This window comes from Mustela erminea, chromosome 21 (genome assembly GCF_009829155.1).
Source record: "Mustela erminea isolate mMusErm1 chromosome 21, mMusErm1.Pri, whole genome shotgun sequence".
Classification (NCBI taxonomy): domain Eukaryota; kingdom Metazoa; phylum Chordata; class Mammalia; order Carnivora; family Mustelidae; genus Mustela; species Mustela erminea.
This window is the reverse complement of record NC_045634.1, coordinates 3144247-3164548: the sequence shown is the minus strand read 5'-3', so window position 1 is coordinate 3164548 and position 20302 is coordinate 3144247. Positions and strand designations below refer to the sequence as shown.

Sequence of the window (20302 nt, the reverse complement as noted above, 5' to 3'; positions counted from 1 at the left end):
ACACTTTCTCTTCCTTCAAGAATCAGCCCAAGATTCCCTTACTTCCTCTCTGAAGCTATTCCTGACTCCTTTGGGCAGACTTAATTCTACTGCCTCTGTGTTTCGTTATACTCTGGGCTAAACTCCATCATCAACCTATGTGTGTCTGTATACACAAATATATAAATATTTGGTTTTTTGTTCCTTCCTTCCTTCATTCAGTCATTTATTAAGTGACAAAGACTCTCACCTTGACCAGACTCAGACTTCTCTAAGTCATCTTTCTGACTAAGCCTTGACCTTGGGCTCTTGTCCTTTGCCCACTTATTCCAGTTTTAGTAAGAATCCCACTGACTCACTTAAATGAAAATACCACTCCCTGGTCTGATCATCCTTGACATCTGTCTGATCAGGTTTCTCATTCCCCATCCTACATATCTTAACACCTGGACTGCCCTCAGCCAAAATACTTTTAGGTCAATTCAGAAAAGAATTACCCTCTTAGTAATTTTCCACCTACCACACCTAACCCTGTTTCCTGACTATAAATTCCTACTTTTTCTTGTCACATTCATTCTTGAGTCCAATCTCTCTCCCCTACTACAAAACCCCATTGTATTACCTCCCCCTGAATAAAACCTTCCTTACCATCTTTAACAGGTATCATTAATAAGTTTTTTCTTTAGCAGTTATAATGCCATCACTCAGATCTGATTGATCTCTCATTCGGGATCCCAGTGAGTACCTGTGAGGTCTTGTCATCGTTCCCAGCTGACTGATCAGGAATCCGTTGGTGAGTCTCACTCAGTGTTGCTACAGATGACAGTCCCTGAAGCACAGTAGAGACTGATTATTATTCTTGAAATTCTAAGTATACTCTCTGAGGCTGGCTTAGATTTCCAGGTTAAAAAAAAAATGGATTTTTCTGCCAAAAGGTAACTGCTGGGCTGGAAATCTTTCTTCCTGGCTCTGTCTCCCTGTTGCCCAGCTGATTTGAAAACATGTCCACACAGAAATCTGCACATGAATGTTTTAGCAGGTTTACTCATAATCTCTAAAAACTGAGGTAACCAGGATGTCTTTAGTATATGGATGGATGAGCTATGGTCAATCAATATAATGAAATACTACCCCATGATTTTTTTAAATGAGCAATCAAACCACAAAAAGTCGTGGGTGAACATTAAATGCATATCACTAAGTGAAAGATGGCAGTCTGAAAAAGCTGAACACTACATCATATATTCAATCATTTACATTCTGTAAAAGGTAAAACTATAGAGATGGTAAAAAGATAAGTGGCTGCTAAGGGCCCAGGGGGATGGGGACAGGGTTGACTAGGTGAAGCGCGGAGAACTTTTAGGGCAATTAAACTATTTTGTATAGTACTATATGGTGGATACATGATATGTATTTGTCAAAACCCATAGAATTTTATTGCACAAAAGATTAATCTGAATGTATGCAAAATTTGTTTTAAAAATTAAATCATTTAGAAGGTTAAAGGATCCCAGGTATTAAAAATGTGCAAAACATTTTCAACAACATGAGTGGAGCTACAGTGAAATAAGTGCTAAGTGAAATAAGTCAATCAAAGAGAGACAAATACCTTATGATTTCACTCATATGTGGAATTTAAGAACCAACACAGATGAACATAGAGGAAGGAGAAAAAAAAGAGAGAGAGAGAAGCAAACCATAAAAGACTCTTAACTATAGAGAACGAACTAAGGGTTGATGGAGGGAGGTGTGCAGCACCGGGTGTTATAGGTTAAGTGATGAATTACTAAATTGTACACCTGGAACCAATTCTACCATATATGTTAACTAACTAGAATTTAAATGAATACTTGAAGTTAAAAAATAAAATGTACAAACAGTCTTACTGAAGGGGAGAGATATTGTCGATCTAACTTTGAAAATGAATAAGATCTGTAAACATATAGGCAAAAGGAAGCATACATAAACACTGTACTCTAGCTGATAAAGTTGTTTTCCACAGGGGTATGGATTAGGAATTCTGATATTGCTATACATGTATACTGGAATTGAACAGGTAAGTAAATGCATGGTGGGAGGTGGAAGCCATGTTTCTCATTGTAAATGAAGGAATTACAGATAAGCAAGGGGAGGAAGCTAAAATGATCCATGTGGTGATGGACTGGGGTTGGACAGTATGTATTCTTGTTTCATTTAATATAGATTACATGGTTACATACAGAAAAACTTACAGATATGTGTATATAAAATCGTTAGTATACACATACATATTTCCTTACTTTTTCAACTGAGAGGGCCTAGAAATAATAAAACTGCACTAGCAGTACTCAAATCTTAATTAATAATTCCATTCTCCTATGGAAGAAACGAACATTCCTTAACAAATAGGCATGCAACAAGATAAATGGAAAGACTAACATGACAAGGAATGAGACATCAAAAAGGAAACCCTGGCGCCTGGGTGGCTCAGTGGGTTAGGCTGCTGCCTTCGGCTCAGGTCATGATCTGAGGGTCCTGGGATCGAGTCCCGCATCGGGCTCTCTGCTCGGCGGGGAGCCTGCTTCCCTCTCTCTCTCTCTGCCTGCCTCTCCATCTACTTGTGATTTCTCTCTGTCAAATAAATAAATAAAATCTTTAAAAAAAAAAAAAAAGGAAACCCTAAGTAAATAAATAAGCCATGTCTGCAACCAAAAGGCCAAAAACTATCAACAACATTTTTTACCAAAGTCCATTTATTAATTGTTTGGAACTAGGTATGCATTTAACCATGTATTAAGTTATAAAATATTCACTTATTAAATATTTTTGTGTATTTAATATTCTGTGTAAAGTACTGTATTATAGATGAAACTATGAACATGGGGAGGTAAATTAGAGGGAAATCAAGACCCCTTCTTAGGGTTGGGAGATGGGAAGAAGGTAGGAAATCAATAATTTCATTTTATCCAAGCTACATTGGAGATATTTATCATTCTAATAGAGTCATCAAGCAAGCAATAGAATACAAATCTGATCTTTAAAAAGTCATCAGAGATAAAAATTAAAAAGCATTAAATAGGTCATTATTAAAGTCATGAACTAGATAAGATGACCTGGGAGAAAAATGTGAAGAAAAAAGACAGAGAGCCCTAGATTAGTCTTATGACAATGTAGGATTTAGAGGCCAACCAAGATCGAGAGGCCAAAGGGAAGAGGATCCAGGAAAGGGTCAAAAGAACTATCGTGGATTCTAAAATTGTTGAACTCATAGAAACTCAGAGTTGAATGGTGATTAACATGAGTTAGGAGTGGAGAAAATGGGGATATGTTGGTCAAGGGGTACAATGTTTCAGCTACGCAAGAAGACTAAGCCCTGGAGATCTAATGTACAGCATGATGACTACAGTTAACATTTCTGGTATACTTGAAATTTGCTAAAAGGGTAGATCTTAAGCAATCTCAACACACACACAAAAAAGTAACTAGATGAGGTACTGAATATGTTAATTAGCTTGATTGTGGTGATTATGTCATAATGTAGAATAGACTCTTCCTCATCCTTTCACCCGTCTCCACCTTCATCATAGCCTAAGGCTGTGTCACAATGCCTATGTCACTCATCTCATCACATAGGCATCTTATCATCTCACATCATCACAAGAAGGCTGAGAATGATACAAGGTATTTTGAGAGAGACCACATTCATGTAACTTTTATTAGAATCCATTGCTACAATTGTTCTATTTTATTGTTAATTGTTGTTCATCTCTTACTGTGCCTAATTTATAAATTAAAATTTATCATAAGTATGTATGTATAGGAAAATACAGTATGTATAGGAAAATACAGTATATATATATATACTACAGTATATATATATAGTGTATATACTGTATTATATATATATACTGTCTATATATATACTGTATATACTGTAGTATATATATATATATATATACTATTTATAGTGTTAAGCATCCACTGGGGGTCTTGGACAATATTCCCCATGGAAAAGAGGAGATTACTATACACATATATCAAAATATCAAGTCTCATACCTTAAATATATAACATTTCTATTTTTCAATTATACCAAATAAAGCTGAAGTAAATAAAATTAAATTTAAAAGTTTTTTTTTTAATTTTTATTTTTTATAAACATATATTTTTATCCCCAGGGGTACAGGTCTGTGAATCACCAGGTTTACACACTTCACAGCACTCACCAAAGCACATACCCTCCCCAATGTCCATAATCCCACCTCCTTCTCCCAAACCCTCTCCTCCCAGCAACCCTCAGTTTGTTTTGTGAGATTAAGAGTCACTTATGGTTTGTCTCCCTCCCAATCCCATCTTGTTTCATTGATTCTTCTCCTACCCACTTAAGCCCCCATGTTGCATCACCACTTCCTCATATCAGGGAGATCATATGATAGTTGTCTTTCTCTGCTTGACTTATTTCGCTAAGCATGATACGCTCTAGTTCCATCCATGTTGTCGCAAATGGCAAGATTTCATTTCTTTTGATGGCTGCATAGTATTCCATTGTGTATATATACCACATCTTCTTGATCCATTCATCTGTTGATGGACATCTAGGTTCTTTCCATAGTTTGGCTATTGTGGACATTGCTGCTATAAACATTCGGGTGCACGTGCCCCTTTGGATCACTATGTTTGTATCTTTAGGGTAAATGCCCAATAGGGCAATTGCTGGGTCATAGGGCAGTTCTATTTTCAACACTTTGAGGAACCTCCATGCTGTTTTCCAGAGTGGCTGCACCTCAATGTGCGAAAGGAATCCATCAAAATCCTTGAGGAGAACACAGGCAGCAACCTCTTCGACCTCAGCCGCAGCAACATCTTCCTAGGAACAACGCCAAAGGCAAGGGAAGCAAGGGCAAAAATGAACTATTGCGATTTCATCAAGATCAAAAGCTTTTGCACAGCAAAGGAAACAGTTAACAAAATCAAAAGACAACTGACAGAATGGGAGAAGATATTTGCAAACGACATATCAGATAAAGGACTAGTGTCCAGAATCTATAAAGAACTTAGCAAACTCAACACCCAAAGAACAAATAATCCAATCAAGAAATGGGCAGAGGACATGAACAGACATTTCTGCAAAGAAGACATCCAGATGGCCAACAGACACATGAAAAAGTGCTCCATATCACTCGGCATCAGGGAAATACAAATCAAAACCACAATGAGATATCACCTCACACCAGTCAGAATGGCTAAAATCAACAAGTCAGGAAATGACAGATGCTGGCGAGGATGCGGAGAAAGGGGAACCCTCCTACACTGTTGGTAAATTTAAAAGTTTTTTAAAAGAAGAATCCAGTGACAGAAAACCAGAAGTATGCAATGTTATGAATGCCAAGAGGAAGGACAAATCACGTTGAATGAGGATGAGACACATAAGAAGAGACTAGAGAAGTGGCCACAGAATTTCGCTACATAGAGGTTGTTGGTGACTTTGATGATTTCAGTGAAATAATGAAGATAGAAAACAATGGTATGCACTCCCTAACTATTTATGTTTGAAATTTCACAAAATTGCAGGGTCTTTCACTGACGGAAGAGAATTCATTCATTTCTTCATTCTTTTATCTATCTACTCCATGCCAAACTCTGGAGGCAGAGCTAAGGATTCGCTCATAAATAAAGCTTCTTTCTCTAGATGTTCCCAGGCTGATAGTAGTGATCACAGATATACATATAAATGGAACAAGATGTTGTGGCAGCAGGAAGAAGAAACTAATCATTGTAATTTGAATCATCAAGGCTGGTTTTGAGGCTTGAATTTGAGGTACTTTGGAGACCTCTGAAGTCATACCAAGTAGCCATTTCAATTTTGGGGTCTGAAGGTCCAAAGAGATATCTGAGTTGTATATATTAATCTGCCTATTGCTAGCATTCATGTGGAGGAGACTGGTTAGTGAAAGAGTATATGTCAAGAAGAATAGAAGGCCTAGAGGAAATCTTTGAAGATCTAAGACATTTCAGGACAATGTAGAGGGCTTCAAACCCACAAAGAGGGTTTCAAACCCACAAAGGAAGAGGTGTCATTAATGCCTATGCTGCTAAGAAGTTAAGTCAAATGAAGATGTGACAGTGTCGAGTGGACCTGGCAAATGGAGACTGTTATGAAAATAGAAAGCATCCCTTACTTTCTTGCATGAAATCCTCCAACTTCCCTACTTCTTCCCCTATCTTCTCATACCATCATTCCCATAACTAAGAGCCACATTTTGAACCTACTGAAACCAAAAAATTATAGAAGAAATTCCTGATTATCAGGCCACACATTTCTTAAAATCCCTGCAAGACTAAAAACAGAGTTGTTTTAGTGAATAAAAGGTAAAGTAGAATGAAAAAGTTCGCTGTGTTTGAAACATTGAAGAATATTGCATGTACCTAACTCAGTTGTAGAACTCCCCTGAATCCATGGCCTTTAATACATAGCAGACAATAAATAAATGAAATGGACTAAATGAAAAAAAAATCTCTTCAGTGTCACTTCCTAAATGAAGAAACCAATCAAAACATTAGCCTTGGTGTGTATGTTTACACCATGGAAATTGTCCTACACTGTGAATTAGGTCTTTTCATGCAGAGTTGGGGGGAGCTAGTTGTTAAAATTTCAAGCTAGTTGTTGAAATTTTAGAGGTTCCCTCTCCCCCACCTGACCCATTTTCCACATCCTTTAGTTATAAATATTGGATCACTCCTTTGGGCCTCAGTTTAAGCCTTGCCTTCTTCATGAAGCGTTCTGCAATTACCCCCAGTCTACTATGACTCCCTACACTGAACTCACATCGCATTGTCTGCCTGTAAGCTTTGACTGCCCTTGGCTAGAACAAGGGAATGTAACTAATAAACTGCACATAACAAATCTTTTTAATGGCAATGCAGTTTTCTTCTACCTCATACATTGAGTGCTCTTTGACAGCAGAAGCTGAGTACATAGTAGGTGTTTAACAGATACTTGCTAAATGGAAATCTGCGTATGAACTTCCTAGATAACATGACCATGTCCCAATTCCCAAGAAACTTGCTTCCAAAGAAGGAAAGGATTGGTACTGACCAACTTGAATGCAAAAGTTTCTTTTTTTACGACAATTTAAATGCTACCAATTTGAAATGCAGTTGTCCCTAAACACATATAAACTCACTAATGCTCTCTCCAAGGAGTAATAAACTAGGCCAAGTGTTTCTTTTTTTTTTTCTTTCTTTCTTTCTTTCTTCCCAAAGTGGGTCTTAGTTTAGAACTTCATGGAGATAAACTTCAAGCTGATTTCTAAAACATGGAGGGAAAGAAAGACTCTGAGGTGGAGTTAGTCTAATCCAGTCCAATACCTCACTCTCGCTCCAGCTCAGCAGACTTCCAAAAGGTGTTGGAAGAATCCTAAGCTAGAGAATTCTCTCTCAGGAGCCAGGCTGGGGGCTGTGCACAGGCTGACCCAGCACACTGACACCTTGCAGGGGAGCAGCTGCTGGAGGAAGAGGCACAGGAGGAAAGCTGGCTACGTGAGGGGAAAACAACTTTCCGAGAAGAAAAGTGTCTCCAACCACAAGTGACATTTGGCATTTGCAAAGGAAGCAGCCACAGACAGGAGATCACAGCTGGTTTGACTTACAAATAACAAATCCAATCCTGTTTCTTGCAGCTTGTCTTCTATCTGTAAACACAGACAAAGCTATCCACAGATGCAGGTTCAAATTACTCTAGTGTTCCAGAGCTCAGCATGGGGGCTTTGGGGGTGGGCTTCAGAAGAGTTACTGGATGGAGTGAGAGACAGGAGAGGAAGATGCCTCTGTGTTCTCATCACCTCTCCACCCCTGCAAACTGCAGGGTGATGCACTATGAAGAGGGAAGAGCAGTGGTGAAGAAAGAAGACTCAGTTGGGGGTGATGGTTGATGGTCGGGGAATGGGAGCCTGAATCGTATCAAGAGAGTAAGAAAGAGCATCTGGAGTAAGGAGCTTCCCTCTCCCAGAACACCATGTGAAAAACAATTCTGGTCAATCGCTCTGGCCCGAACAAGATCTGCACTGTTCCATGAAGACATTTGCTTTGATAGCTTCTTGAGATGCTGATCGCTGCCCAAATGCATCCTGCAAAAATCTACTTACTGCATTTGTTTGGTCTTTTCCTTTCTTTTCTTTTCTTGACAGGGTGCAAAGAAGGATAGGACAAAAACTGCCATTTAGGCAAAACTGACCCATTCCAGATAGGAGAAGTGGATCAGAAGCCTGAGTGCTACGAGCGGCCAGAGTTTGTTTTCCTAAAATTACTGAACAGTCCAACATGGACTCCCCATCCTTGTTTCTAGAGAGCAGATGCACAGTTTTGCCAAGTTCTGCTTCTAAGACAGCTGAAATGAAGGCTACACGTGTCCAGGTTCAGAAAAGGGAACTCTCTCCATCTTTCTTCTTCCCACTGGTCTCCTAACTATCAAGAACAGGTGGGGTAATTCCACAGACTTCTTTTCTAATAAATTGTGTCACTTCACTGCAAATTTGCTTTGGGAAATCCTGAAGTTCTGGTGTAGAAGCTGGGAAATTTTTCATCCTCCAAAGGGAGTAAGCAAATCTCCTGCACGAGGTCAGTCCTGACTAACTCCTGTGCTTCCCCAGGCTGGAACAGAGCCTTCCTCATTGCATGTGTTTCTTTTCCAGGTCTCCCCATTTTGCTTTGTCACTTCCTAGCCCCTCCCAAGGCCCTGGCTTCTGGCTTTGTGAATGCTCCGAAAGCCCTGTAACTCTGAAGGAAGCTGGGCTAGAGCCCAGAGACCCTCCCATACGGTCTAGAGCACCATCTGGTTGGGAGGTTTATCACCCACTGTTATCTCTGCGTTCCTGGATGCAGCTTAAACCTATTAATTCCTTATCTTGTCATCACAGGCTAAATGAAAGCATCCTCCACTAGGCTTCCTCCCTTTGGAACAAAAATCTCTTACCTCTTGCTCACCCCCACGTAGTTGGCCTCTGTATGTTTCCAAGAACTCCTTTTCTAGCTTCCTATGAAGTACTTTGGTTGGAAGATCCCCCAGGGAGTCTGCCTGGGAGACCAAAAGGCCTGAAGAAAATGAAGTGGCTTGCTCCTTCAATGTGATGTTATTTGAGGCCCCATGCATGAACTTGTCAGCTCCAGAATGAATCTCCTAGGGCCACCTTGAGGCCTAAGAATCTTCCATTTTAGTCTCAATGTGGAGGGCAGATTTCTCCAACTTCAGGAACCCCTTCTTAAACTGCAAAGAGATTCTGAGGAGCAACTCCTGCAGAGGCAGGAAAGGAGTGCCTGTGAACAAGGACATGGAGAGGCTAGGTACTTGAGACTGAAGGAGACTAGAAGAGCAGATGTGAGAAGGCAAGCTGCAGTCAGGCTAGGAAGGTAGCTGAGCAGTGATGCCCAAAACCTAGGGGACAAAATTGTCAGGCCTGGGTCACCCACTGCTCTGGCCTCCATCCTTAGAGTAGTCTGGGAGGGGAAAAGAGAGTTTGGTCAGCCTCTCTGTGCTCAGAAGGAAAAGGAGCCTTCTCTGCAGGACTGTGTTCTACTCATCATCCATATGTCATCTCCACAGACCGCAAAAGAAAAAGGGCATCTGTCTTCCAGCTTCTCCTTTCTAAACATGAGTATACATTTTCACCTAATGCCCTCAGCCAACTTCCTCTCTGGTCTAGTTGCACAGCCTTAGGCCACATGACCCCTCAAGCTGTTCCTGGCAAGTGCAGTGAGATTGCTGATTGGCTAGGCAGCTCAGGATCCACACCGGGGGGTGGGAAGGGAAGATTCCAACACGGTAATTTTCCACCTGACCCGGGTGCCGTCATTCAGTCTTGCTTTTATCCTCATCACGCCTCTCCCTTCAAGGTCAGCAGGGACCCCCACTGTTCTGAGGCCTCATCCTCTTTGACCTCTCAGGCAATCTTGACACAGTTAATGACTCCCTCCATTTTGAAACCATCCTCCACTTGGATTTCAGGACACCGCTCTCTCTTGTTCTCTGCCTCTCTCACTGGCCACTTATCTGCTTCCTTTGCTGGATCCTCCTCACCCTTCCAAACTCCAAATGATGCACGTCCCAACACACAATCCTCAGATCTCTTTTTCCTTTATCTTCATTCTACTCCTCAGGTGAGCTCCTCTGGTGGCATGACTTTAAATACCATCTAATTGATGGGACACCCAAATATTTATCTCAAATGCATACCTCTTTTCTTAATTCCAGACTTATAATCCAATTGCTTAATCCATGTCTTCGTTTGAGTATCTATAGGCATCTCAAACTTTAATGACCAAAACTCCAACTATACCTTCAAAATATATTCAAATTCTGATTACATCCTACATTTCCACCATTTCTGACTCTGAGCACCTTTCCCCTCATCTACAGAGAACACATGTCACTCTCTTTCCTTTTACCCTAACCTCCTCTAGTGAATTTTCCAACCAAAATGAATCTTACAAAACATGTGAGATCATGGGACTCTTTTGCTCAAAATCGTCCAAGGACTTCTCATCTCACAGAGAAGGAAAGCTGATAAAATTGTTACAAGTGGCCTGTAAGACCCTACAACATCAAGAAGGGTTGAATGAAGAGAGGAAGAGGATGATCTGAAGGGAGTGAGGGAGCCCACCACACTGATGTCTGGGGAAAGACACCTAGAGTGAAAGCTATGAGGAGAAGGACTTGAGACAAGTCTCAGTTATAGTTCAGACCCTGCTTTTCTCTCTGACTTCCTTTCCTATCACTCGCCTATGATGGATTGAAGAGTGTTCCCCAAAATTCCTATTGACCCAGAACGCAGAATGTGACCTTGTCAGACAAAAGCTGATATAATGAGTTAAGGATCAAAATGAGATTATACTGGATTAGGGTAGTCCCTAAATGCAATGATTAGTGTCCTTATAAGAAGAGAATAATACCCACACAGAGACGAGAAGAAGGCCCTGTGGAAACGAAGCTAGGGAGACACTGGGTTATATTGCCTCAGTTAAGGAACGCTTGGGGCCATGCTTGCTAGAAGAGATAAGGAAGGATTCCTTCCTAGAGCCTTCAGAGGGAGCATGGCGTACTTGATACCTTGATTTCAGACTTCTGGCCTCCAGAACTGTAAGAGAATAAATTTCCATTGTTTTAAGCCACCAAGCTTATGGTAATTTCTTATGGCAGCCCTCTAGAACTCACACTCTCCCTTCCTCATTTAGTTCCAGCTACATAGAGTTCCTCAAATTCTCCCATAAGAATATGGAAGATGCCGGGGCACCTGGGTGGCTCAGTAGGTTAAAACCTCTGCCTTCAGCTCAGGTCATGATCCCAGGATCCTGGGATCGAGCTCCACATCGGGCTCTCTGCTAGGCAGGGAGCCTGCTTCCCTTCCTCTCTCTGCCTCTCTCTGCCTACTTGTGATCTCTCTCTCTGTCAAATAAATAAAATCTTAAAAAAAAAAATATGGAAGATGCCAACTGGATTATATCAAAAAGGCAGGTGTGTTGAGAGCCTATTTGACTTTGCCAAAGTCCCTTGACCTTTTTGAACTTCATACATTTTCCTTATGTACAAAGCAAGACATTCTCTAGATTTCTTTCTGAGAGCTCCAAGTATTACTAATTATTGATACAGATGTAAATCCGTGCAGTGAGAGCAATTCTCATTAAATGATATTGGTTTTCTCCAGAGCACGGGGACCTGCCCCAGATGTGTGCAATGGAAAAATTCTCACCCTCGTAAGACACCTGAATGCCACAGGGAAGCTGCTGGAGCTGGAGCTGGACCAGACCCTGGGACAAAATCCAGTCCACATTTGCTTAACAAAACTATTCTTTACAATCCTGTGTATGCTCCCACTAATGTATCAAGAGCTTTTCCTAATCAACATCTCAGAATGGGAACAGTCTGGTAACATTATGAACTACTTACACATGGAACCAGAAAATACGCAAGCAAATTGACTCAGACACAGGATTGTTATGCAACTCTATTTTCCAAGAACCAGGCCTTCTGACTGGGGACTCAGTTTTAGACATCTTTTAATGTAATGGACACCTCCTCCAGACATGCTGCTGGTGATTGTCTCATGTATCCCAACAGCTTGTAATTAGTTTGGGGCAGGGGTGGGAGTGGTAAGTAATCATGGCATTTTAGAGCCAAAAGAGAGATCCACAAACCCAGCCTTCTCTTTTTACAAGCAAGGTGTCAAGGCTCAGATTGCTAAAGTTATTTGCCCAGGTACGGTGACAATGAGACTGGAAAGAGCCTGTCTCTCTTCCCAGGAGCATCCCCTTACATTTCATCCTCAAGTGTAAGCTTCCTGCATGTTCTGCCAACTCTAGAGTTCACGCTGGAAAGGGGTCTTCTGGTCTGTGCTTTTTGCTCTGGAGCTGTTTCTTCTGCCCCACGAATGGGGAAGCTGCCTGATTTTGCACGGAGCCACCTTATGTTTTCTAAACCACAGAAGTTAAGTTTGCAAGATTCTTTTCCTTTTTTTTTTTTTTAACGGCTCTTCAAAGACGGAAAACAACAACCATTTCCAATTTGATCCAAGACCACAGGATTGTTTTTAATTCCATTCATCAGTATCTCATTCACCCCAAGAGACTATGGGATGTTTCCATATTTACATAATGGGCTCATCATTTTAAGCTCCATAGGGCCCTCTCTGACATGGTGGCAATTATGTTTCCCTGCAAGCTTCCAAGTTTACTGTAAAGGCCAAAAGGGTCTCAGACACCCAGAAAACATACTTTTTATGTTTTTATAAACTCTATAAAATTGTAATTGGATCAAACTTTGCATTCAAAAGCACATTCTTCAGGAATATTTTATATGCACATAAAACATCGAGAAAATGTTAACATTATGATCTTAACTGTTTGCACATTGGAACCAGCTAAAAGTTAGGAAAATGCAATCCATCTGTTCTCTTCTTTGAAACTCAATTATTCTGAGAGCACAAAAGAGTGCCTCGGGGGAGTCTGACACTGCCCTCTCCCAACTCCTGTTATCAGGTGACACAGGGGTAGGCGGGGGAGGTGGTCTCACTGGGGGCAGCTGTTTTTCTGTCTCTCTCTCCAAGCTAAGGTCTGGCCAATACAGGAGCATTGACTACACCGGCAAATCCTCTTAAGGCTGAGCAAAGAAAGGATGGTCATATGTTTCCCCTGGCCCAGACTCTGGCCTCGAGTGTCTGAGGGGCTTCAGAGTCATTTCACCTGTCCTGGCTCCCAGCAGGAGCCTAATTCCCAAAGAGTACAGGGATGGGGAGCCCAGATTTTGCTCTAGCCCTTAAGGTCTGTTTGTTCAAGACTATCCATTAGGCATTTATTAGCCTTCATTATGAAGTGCTAGTGGCCTGATTAGTTCAAGCTGAGGGGTGGGTAGCCGAGGCAGGGAGAAATGAGGGAGCAATATGAGCAATAGGCTGATATTTGCTTTCCCAGAGAACTCTGCTGCTCAGCCCCCCTGTTTTATCTGTTAGCACAGCAAATTGGACCCCTCATTATCACATTTACAAAGTGCTTAGCACACACACGGAGAAATAACCTGGAGAGGGAGTCAAGAATGTTAGCAGAGAGACCGGCTCCCACCAAGGGAGGCCCTCTCTGTAGAAGAACAAAGCCCATTTCTCCATGGTCACGCCCATACCTGATGAGAACTATCTAATCAGGACCAGGCCAAACATAAGAGGATTTCTCTTTGGAGAATGGGGTCTCTGGTGAGAGGATCAGAGAGAATGGAGAAATTATCCTGGGAAGGCTGCCAGATGAAGGAGATCCATAGTCTGAGAGATTATTGGACAGGGGGTTAGCTATGTTGGTGGCAACAAACACGGAGAGGATTTTTTTCCATCATTATTAAAACTAGAGCATTAGTTCTCACTCTTCAATGTGCATAAGAGCCACCTAGAAATCTGGTAAAATGCAGACTCTTGAGTCCCACCCCAGATCTAGCAGAATCTCTGAGAATGATGTCCAGGGAACCACATCATAACAAAGGTCATAGGTACTTCATGAATGACACATTAAGAGGGGGCTATAAAACAAATCGTTTAATAAACATTTCACTCACCAAATAGTCTCTGGTGAGTCCCTACCATGCAGAAGGTACAGAGCAAAAAGCCATAAGGGATAGATGCAGGAGGGAGCTGTAGAAATAAGGTAGAGCACTGGATAAGAGGTGGTCAAGGACCTTGAAGACCAGTGAGTTGGAGGACCACAGAACACACAGTTTATGGGAGAGTGGGGGGAGAGGGGGCTGTCAGTCAGCAACATGCATGATTATTATACATTACCGTGCCTGGGCGAGGCAGGGGAGTGGGAACACATGAGAAGGGTCATCATCCCATCTTAGGGGACAGAGAAGATTTTCCAGACAATATAACATCTAACCTGGGAGCTGACAAGAAGTCAGTCAAGCAAAAAGCATCAAGAAATAGAAAACTGAGGCAGAAAATTTAACTTGTGCATTGCTCCAGAAAAGATAGGCCAGTGAATTTGGGTCTTGAAAATGGCTTAGAATTGTTGAACCATAGCATGGGAAGATGGGAGCTCTAAGAAATGAGGCTAGAAATGTTTGTAAAGAACCGCTGGATTTTACCTAAGGGAAGGTGGGAAGGCATCCAAGTAAACCAGGATCATTCTAGCTGTGGTTTGTAGAATGAGTTTGGGAGAGCAAAAGTGGACACAGAGACCAGAGAGGAGGCTGTTGTAGTAATTTCTCTCTTCAAATCCCAGTTGGATCTGCACCCAAAGACTGTATCACATTGCTGAGCTTCATGAAACTGGGGTCGGTGTTCCTGAAGTAACTCCTCTTTGATCCAAGGGGCATGTCAGCCCCTGGATGGTTTGCCAACTGGTGGGAGTGCCCTCTACTGGTCTGGAGCTTCATGTACCATAAAACTTGAAAGACAGGGGCAAAGAGAAGACACATTCTTTCCTCTTCCCTGGTGGAGGGATTCTTGATGAAAGTAATGATAATACCGTGCAAACTGAGAATAAATGTTTCCAGCTTCAAGTTGCATCTGAGAAGTTTCCAGAGACAACTAACTCACAGGAAGATCCTCAGACCTGTTACTTGTCGGGTGTTTCTATGATTATGAATTACAGGTTGACATGGATCTCCATGAAGGCTCAAACTCTTATAGTATTATCTTACCGTTGATTTAATGTACTAAGTTTCTCCCTAGGGTTTCCCACTCTAGAACTATGGACACTTCCACCATTAGCATCCAAAACCAAAAAATAAAAAAGCATTGGAGAGACTGTATATCATCCCAGAATATTCTGGAGCTGACCCATCACTCCAGGTGCATACTCAAGTAGCCAAGGCAACTATTTACACTCTGCCCTTAAAAAACTATCTCTAGCTTGTGGCAGTAGGTACCCCACACAGTTCCCTCTGCCCACAGCCTGGCTGAATAAGCAAAAGTGTTTCCTGCCAGAGGTTAGCATGGCCAGGATGGGTTTTCTATCCCACAATCCCCAAACAGACACACTGCTCCCTGTTCATGGCAGCTCCCTACAGCTCCAGCATGCCACACACTCATCCTCTCGTCTGTCTGGCAGACAAGGTGAACGGGAGTCAGAATTCACCTCTTCCAGCTCCTTTGGCCACACTGCCCAAGACTTCAGCAAACACCAGGTAGATGGTGAGGATGAACGCTTGGGCTCTGGAGTCAGAGAGACCTACCTCCAAATCCCCCTCTCCATTTGTAGCTCTGTGATCTCAAGCAAGACCCTTTGTTTCTCTGGCCCCAGTTTCTCCAAAAATATCATGAAGGATAATAACTCTACCCATCCTTTGGCCTGTTATGACAATGAAATTTTAAAAAAATTAAAAGTGAGCAGAGAATTCCATAAGTCATTGACTTCTGGGAAACCTCATCCAATAAATGGAGAAACATCTATTTTGTTTTACTGGCTTGTGAAGAACAAACAGGTAGGATGTATGGAAGCACAATGCCATGCCATACGAAGAAACTGAGAGGCTCTAAATTATTAGAACATCTAATTCTAAACAAAACACATTGAGAGTATAAACAAGCTTTAAAGTAATAACAAATGACACTTCCCAAATTTTAAAGGACTTTTCCTGTGTGTTCCATAGATGATACAGTGGCATAAAGTCACACAGAACTGGATCTAAATTATTGTTCTACTACTTAGTAGTTTTGTAACTTGTGACAAGTTAGCTAATATCCCTGAGCTGAAATTTCCTGAGCTGTAATGTGATTAGAATGATATCTACTTCACAGGATTATAGGAGGGGCTAAGTCCAGGGGGTCTTTTTTGCTTCGAGCACAAAAGTTAAATTTTTTTAAAGATTTTATTTATTTATTTGAGGGAGAGAGAGAGAGAGTATGAGCAAAGCGGGTGGGGAGAGGGAGAAGCAGACTCCTCATTGGTCCCTCCCAACACGGTCCCTTGCCAGGACCCTGAGATCATGACCTAAGCCAAAGGCAGACACTTAACTGACTGAGAAACCCAGGCACCCCTTCAGGCACAAAATTTTAAGAGGTGCCAAAAAGAATAATAATCTAGATAAATAACACTCTAATAAAATTAATGCAAAGAGATCCATGAGGAACAAAATAGGATTGGTATTACCGATTTTTCCTTTTGCTTTAGGTTCCAGTATGGCTCAATACAGCACTGGTTGTGAGTTAATCATAAACTAATGAGATAAATAAATGTAAATACCTAGAATAAGGTATATCACATGGTAAGGGCTCCATGAATTTTTGATGAAGGAAGTAATTAATGAATTAAGGATCATTTCATCTCTCTGAGTATAGTGTAAGACAGTATAGTATGGTATAGCACAATACACAGTAGTATAATTTAGTTCAGTATACAGACATTTTAAATGAAGTTACATATTGTGGTAAAGGCCATGAGGGAAAACAACAGGAATTATAAGAAAGAAAGGCCTCCTAAATGGGTATTTCATAAAATTAGTGGATACATTTTCTAAGCTCTGGGGATTACATGTCCCAGGGATTTTCCATTCCTTGAAAGTCTGGAAGAACACACCCTTCAAAAGGAATCAACTGATTTACATGCCCATCAGCCCCTTCCATGCACTCCCACATCTCTGAATATTATAACTTTAATCGTTACTAACTAGAGAGGCAAAAATAATGATAGTCACAATTTTATTTTTCATTTTCTACAACAGTATTTATCCAACAAATACCAACATGATACTACATGTTGGAGATAAAATGATCATCAAAATTGACCTGGTACCTGTCTTTACAAACTATACAGTCCTGTGGCCTTTTTTAAGAGTTATATTTTCTTCATAAGTTTCTTTGCTAGTCATTGCATTTTGTTTCTTGGGAAAGCATTTGCATTTTTATGTACAAATACATATGAAACTCCTGCATATCAGAACTGTGTCCTAACATTGATCTGTTGCCACAGAATCTTAGATCATTTCACTTAATTAGGAAAATAGGTGCCATTTTTCCTTGACACCTTTTCCTGGCTCTATCCCCACATTCTCTGCATGTCATGCCCCATGCCCCGTGCCCCACATATGCTGAGTTTAAAAATGTATTCCATATTTTTCTTCACAATCAAATAATTCTACATACATACTCACACACACACACACACACACACGTGCACATGTATGCATGGGCAGGCTCACAAGCATATACATACACACACAGGACTTTTTTCTGGTATCATTTGCTCTATATGTACTTTCTACATCTTGCACAACTCACTCAAGCATTTCCTTAGGGAAATCACTCTAGGTCATCGGATATGGCTCTACTTTTGTTATGGTTGCGCAAACTTTCATTGTATGGCTATATCACTACCTATTCAGCCATGTCCCTATTGATAAGGAATCCCTTTTTCCCAGTTCTTGGCCACTACCAACAATGCTGCAATTAACATATATGTCCACATGAATTGTGTACATTAGTTTTTAAGCAATAAATTCCTGGAGATTTAATGGTCATTCTCAAAGGGTACCCGATATTATATTTTTTTAAAGATTTTATTTATTTATTTAAGAGATAGAGAGAGGCGAGAGAGGCAGAGAATAAGCAAGGGAGTGGCCCAGGGAGAAGCAGGAGAAGCAGACTCCCCACTGAGCCAGGAGCCCAATCAGGACCCCAGGATCATTACCTGAGCTGAAGGCAGATGCATAACTGAGTCCCCCAGGTGTCCCTGATACTATAAATTTTAATAGATTTCTCCAGTTGCTTTCCAAAAAAGATGTAACACTTCACATTTTCATAAGTATATGTAAAACACACACCCCTGACAAAAATGAATTGAAGAGTCCTTTTTAATTTTGCTTAACTATTAAATGTAAACTAGTACTTTATTCTTGTTTTGCTTTGCATTTTCCTGATTACTAATGAATTTGAATCTTTTCATAAAGTCTTTTACTGTTCATTCTATGAATTGTCTTTCCAAACACACTGCCTAGTTTTCTGATGCTCAGTATGTCTTTCATTAATTTGTTAGAGCTGTTAGTATGTTCTAGAAATTAACTCTTTGACATCTGTATTAAAAATATTTACCCAGGTCTATTACAAATCTATGGACTTTGTATATGGAAACATTTGCTATATAAAAACCTTACATTTTTACACAGCTAAATAGGTCTTACTTTTCTTTTATTACTTCTGGGTTTCTAATCTTGCTTGATAGGATCTCTCTAACTCTACATTTTCTTGCAACTTTTTTTACATTTCCCTTACATTTGCCTTTAACCCACCAGGAATTTATTTTTGTTTTTGATATAAGAATGGGATCTCTTTTTTTCTTCCAGATGGATATGCAGTTATGCCAACATCATTTATGAAACAGTACATTATTTTCCCATGAATTGAGCCACCTAACTTGTCTTATGTTAAATTCCCACATATTCCAACATCTAATTCTGGACTGTTAATTCTGTTCCACTAACCTGCTTATCTAACCTTACATAAATATCATATTGGTTATTTAGAGGCTTTCTTACATATATTGCATATAAGGCAATTCATCCCTCATTTTTCTCCTTTCTATTAATAATCTTAGTTATTATTAACCATTCTATCCTTCAAAATTTAAGGTATTTGCATTCAGTTCTAAGGAAAACCCCATTAAGATTTTAAATTGAACTTGTAATAATTTATGTATCAGATTACCATTTTTATTATATTACCCATCTGAAAATATAATGTACCTCTTCATTTATTAGATCTTGTCTTTTAGTAAAGTATTTTAGATCTCTTTATATAAATTCTATGTCTTCACTGCTAAATAATTTTATCACTTTTAACATCATTGTACATGATACAATCTTTCCATCTCCATTAGTTGGTGCTTATTGTTAGAGTTGTAAAAATTTTTTGTTTTTTTAATATAATTATCTTCCATTGAAATTTATTTATTAAATCTAGTAAGTTTTTTCCCCAAGTTTCCTCTGATTTTCTTGGTATACAATGTTATTAGTAGCAAGAACAGAGTATGTTATCTATTCTTTTCCAATATTTATGCCTATTATTTCATTTTCTTACTTTACTACATTTGCTAACACCTTCAAAATAATAATAATAATGGTGCTTGTAGACAATCTTCTCTCTAGTTTTTAACTATAACTGAAATTGTCTCAGTGTCTTTCACTTTAGGATAATATTTGCTATAGATTTTAAGTCATTTCATATTCAAGAGCTTTCTTCTTTCTATTTATACTAAGAATGACTGATAAATTTAATCCAATGTCTTTTTGGCACTTAGTATTGTGTTCAGATGATTTTTCTCTTCTTTAATTCACTGGTGAGTTTATTTGTTTTTCTGCTTTTTTTGTTGGTTTTCAATTTCAGTAATTCTCCTTTCTTTAGTTTCTAGATAGTAATTTCTTCTTAAATGTCCTCTTTGATTCTGTTGTTATCTAAGATTCTGTTTCTTATTTCCAAGTAGTTAAGATTTGTTAGTTCCCTTTTTATGGCTTATTTCTAATTTCACTGACTCGTGACTAATGAATGTATTGCATAAAAACTCTACTGTTTTTATTTTAGTCAATATTTATGAAGGTTTTTGCCACCTAACTGGTGCTGTAACTGAGTCTTCAAAAGGCAATTTCATTGTTCTTGGTTTCTGGATTATGGGGAATATAAGACTAGTGAATTCCATGTGCATGAGTCTATGGCCACACTTCATTTGCTATGAATTGAGTTCCTTGATCAGAAGTCATGCTTCTGTGTAGAATACCATGACAGTGGATAAACATTCTGTAAGTCTATGAAAGATAAAGTTGGCAGAATCATTTTATGCAGGGAAGGCAAATTCACATCCTGATTAAAGTGTCTATTCCAGT

General features: G+C 39.9%; 1 long non-coding RNA gene across 1 annotated transcript in view; it reads right to left on the bottom strand.

The window, feature by feature from the left end:
• The window catches only part of LOC116581790, a 111389-nt gene that overhangs the window by 658 nt on the left and 90429 nt on the right, over positions 1-20302 (bottom strand). Inside the window, exon 4 of the long non-coding RNA XR_004282227.1 lies at positions 628-808. This is a non-coding gene — a long non-coding RNA (uncharacterized LOC116581790). The remainder of the gene's footprint in view (positions 1-627; positions 809-20302) is intronic.